Here is a 3818-nt window from a genome sequence, read left to right as displayed (position 1 = left end):
GGGAAACAGATCACCACGTGTGACCTTCAAGACCTGTCCCATCCTAGCTGCGCTAACATCTGGAAGCTTCCATCATACGGAGCACTTCCCACGGGCGGACACATTCACTCCCCTTGACAGCCTGCAGCGAAGCCCAGACAGACAACCTGCCTTCTGAGGCTGGAGACTGGTGTCCCGAGGAATGAGGGAGCTGCCTCGGGGCACACAGCATGGGCAGAAATGTGTGCTTGTGTCTGAGCTTCAAGCGGGGACCTGTGGTCCACGGCTTTTCCGTCGTCACCACTGTGCTTCTCTTGCAAGAAGGAAAACTTGCCGAGCACCTCCCTGGGCTGTCCCCGGGGAACCCTGCAAGGACCTCACAGGGCAGAAAGTGGGGAGCACACAGACAGTCACCATGTATGCCTCGACTGCCAACACGGAGAGGGGAGCTGCAGGGCCACACCTCCTGCGGGGCCATTGAGCTGGGAGGAGTTGTCTGCACAGCTAAGAGCAGGAGAGCCTCAGAGGTAAGAAAGGGCGGGGCCTGCAGACAAGGGGCGGGACTCTCAGGGTCCCTTTATATTTTTAAAATTTTATTTATTTATTTATTTTGACAAGTGGTACTGCTTTATCTTTTTTTTTTTCCTTTTTATCATTAACTTGTATCCTAGGTGTTTGCTTATCATTGTGAATACTACATTTTTTTTTTACATCTTTATTGGACTATAATTGCTTTACAATGGTGTGTTAGTTTCTGCTTTACAACAAAGTGAATCAGCTATACATGTACATATATCCCCATATCTCCTCCCTCTTGCGTCTCCCTCCCACCCTCCTTATCCCACCCCTCTAGGTGGACACAAAGCACAGGGTCACTTATTTAATTCTTGAATCAGCTTCGGAGGGAGGAACGCTGAGTTCCAATCCCTGCTTCTCAGAGATGAAGAAACCCAGGCTCAGAGAGGTTGTGCGATATGCCCAAGGCTACACAGCTGCAAATGGATTATCAGAAGCCCAAGTCCCAAGGTCTGACCTCTGGTCCGGGGGTGGCACCTCAGAAACTCCAGCCCCAGGCGCTGGCAGGCACCAAGCTCCCTGCTGGCTGCCCAGCCGGCAGAAGCGGCGGCGCTCTCAGTAGGAAGCCTGTCTCCAGTGCTGAGTCACCCTGGCCCCTGGCTGGTGTGGGCAGGAGGAAGGTGGCTGCCCGGGCTGTGGTGACCGCTTTGCTCCCCAGGGTTCCCAGCAGCCTGGGTTCACATGGCCTGTCCAGCTGCGGACAAGCCAACCCACCGACCCCTGCAGGGCCTGGCAAGGCCCCAACCCTCGCTTGTCACTGTGTGTTTACTGGGCTGGGGCTGCCCTATGCCCCTCAGCGTGCTCGCAGATTGGGCCGTGCCGGCAGGGAGCCCATCATCGTGAGGCCCCGCCATAGTGCTGTGAGGGAGCAGTACAGGGCCGGAGGGCCTGCGGGAGCTGGCGCTGGGGGCCAGAGGGCGCTCAGGGAGGCCACGTTTGAGCTTTGAGATGAGCCTGAAGGGTGAAAAGTGCGTAATAAGTGGAGAAGGTGAGAAGGGCCTTCCCAGCGGGGGTGGCGTGGGCAAGGTTGCCTGTGGGGGTGCAGGAGGAATCCCAGGGTAGCCCATGCAGACTGGCCGACTGTCGGGGGAGGCCAGGGAGAGGGGAGGCTGACTTTTGCTGGTAGGGGCCTGCCGACTTGTGGTGGGCCCTGATTTCTCAGCAGTCTCCACTTTGATCAGGTGCTGGGTGGGCTCTTGGGAAGGGAAGGCTGGCCAGGCTGGCCGAGGGGTCCTGCCTCAGGAGCAGCCGGTGGTGAGGACGGCTTGAAGGGCTCAGTGTCTCATGTCTTCACTGAGATCAGAAGATGGAGGTCTTGGGCACAACCCTGTGGGGAAGGCCCCTATCCTGCATATTCTTACCCAAATGCACATCTCTGACGGGGGGTCCCTTCCGGAGAGCAGGCCTGTCAGGGCCTCACCTGACTTCTGCACAGGCAGGCCTGGCCCTTGCTTGCCTCTGCCCTCGGCCGGGGCTGCAGAGGGCCGGTGAGCTCAGTGCCCTGCTCCCCCTGAGTTGACGGTCTTTTCTGGCAAATCTGGACGGCCTCCCAGGAAGGTGGAGGAGGTGAGAAGAGCCCCTGAAGCAATCCAGCAAATCCCCTCCTCCCAAAGCAATGCCCAGCACCACTGCAGCCTCAACCCTCAAAAGAGAAACAACAAAGCCAGGTGCTTTACTGTCTGCAAAGCGCTTTCAGCTTCCTTTTCTCGCTGGTGTCCTGGCCACCCTCCACCTGAAGACAGTGATGCTGAGAGCTTCTGCTCTGGGAGGGGGAGGCGCAGTGCGTGTCGGACCAACGGAGGGCTGGGTGGGTCCGGAGACCCAGGTTCTGGAGCTGCCAGAGGCTCAGGGCACGGCCCAGGCCTGCCTTGGCCTCCCTACACCTGTAACTGACACATGGGGGCATTGGTGGGGGGATTATTTCAGACCCTGAACCCCTGGAGCCTCTGTGAGCCTCTAGACCATGCGCCTGAGACGCTGGGGATAATGCTGGGGGTTCTGTTGGCAGCTGGTCTGAACTCCAGAGACAGCGGGCAGAGAAGGAACCATATTCTCCCCAAGTCAGGACAGGATGCTGCCCAGTGAGCCTGGGTTAGCCCATCACCAGGACCAATTTTAGAACATTTTTATCACCCTGAAAAGAAACCCTTTAGCAGACACCTGCCCATTTTGCTCCAACACAGCCTCCAGCCCTAGGACACCACGAATCTACCAAGAAAATAAATGCTTTTACATCGGAGGTTAGATCTTTGCAGATCCTAAACCTGCCTTAACACTGTAGATACGAATGTATGCTGACTTTCTCTTTCTCTTTTTCCTTTTTTTCTGCCATGCCACATGGATGGTGGAACCTTAGTTCCCTGACCAGGGGTTGAACCCGGGCCCTCGGCAGTGAGAGTGCAGAGTCCTAACCACTGGACCACCAGGGAGTTGCCTGTGCTGACATTGACATTTCCTTTCTTTCTTTCTTTCTTTTTTTTTTTTTTGACATTTCCTTTCACTGGAAAAGCCCTAAGACCCCCACCCTCTGCCCCCAGTCAATATTCCATCTTGACACTCTCCCTTTAAAGTATACAAAGTATTTTTTATTTCAACTACTTTTTCATGGAAATCTTTCTAAGATATTGTGAGAATTGCCCCAACAGTCATTCTCTTCCTGTTCCTTAACAACAGGATCCCAAATTTATTTGGAGCTGCAAAGATCTCATTTAAGGACTACACATTTTCCAGCTTCCTTATTGGAAGGTGTAGCTATATAACAAAGTTCTGGCCAATGAGATGTGAGCAGAAGTGTTGTGTGGCACTTACTTTCTCTTTAGAAAGGAGGGAGATGGCTCTTTTCCCTTTTTTCATCCTTCTGCCTAGAAAAAGTATGTAAGTGTTGGAGCTTTTGCAGCCATTCTGGGCCATGAGGGGACTTTGAGGCTAAAGATGATGCAAGGAGGAAAAACACAAAAATGGAAGACCAAGTCCCAGTCACCTGGACAATTTTAATCCCAGACTTCCTATCTTTGGGCTACTTCCTGTCTCTGGGTTTCTCAACTTTATTGAGTTATAATTTACATAAAATAACTTGCACCCATTTTAAGTGTACAGTTCAATGAGGTTTGATATATGTATATACCCATGCAACCACCATCCCAATCAAGATATAGAATATCCCCGTTACCCCCAAAAGTCTCCTTGTACCTTTTTGTAGTCAATCCCCACCCCTTTCCTCAAATACCTACTCTATCTCCTTTCTGTCCTGTAGATTAGTTTTG

At 53.1% G+C, this 3818-nt stretch overlaps 1 non-coding gene across 1 annotated transcript; it reads right to left on the bottom strand.

The window, feature by feature from the left end:
- Window positions 1-2911: 2911 nt before the first annotated feature.
- TRNAE-CUC (transfer RNA glutamic acid (anticodon CUC)) lies at window positions 2912-2984 on the bottom strand. Its single transcript has one exon. It is a non-coding gene; the product is annotated as a tRNA-Glu (tRNA).
- Window positions 2985-3818: the final 834 nt, after the last annotated feature.

The sequence above is a fragment of the Balaenoptera acutorostrata genome, chromosome 12, assembly GCF_949987535.1.
Source record: "Balaenoptera acutorostrata chromosome 12, mBalAcu1.1, whole genome shotgun sequence".
Taxonomy (NCBI): domain Eukaryota; kingdom Metazoa; phylum Chordata; class Mammalia; order Artiodactyla; family Balaenopteridae; genus Balaenoptera; species Balaenoptera acutorostrata.
Note: the sequence above shows the minus strand (reverse complement) of the source record. Positions and strands in the feature narration are given on the sequence as shown.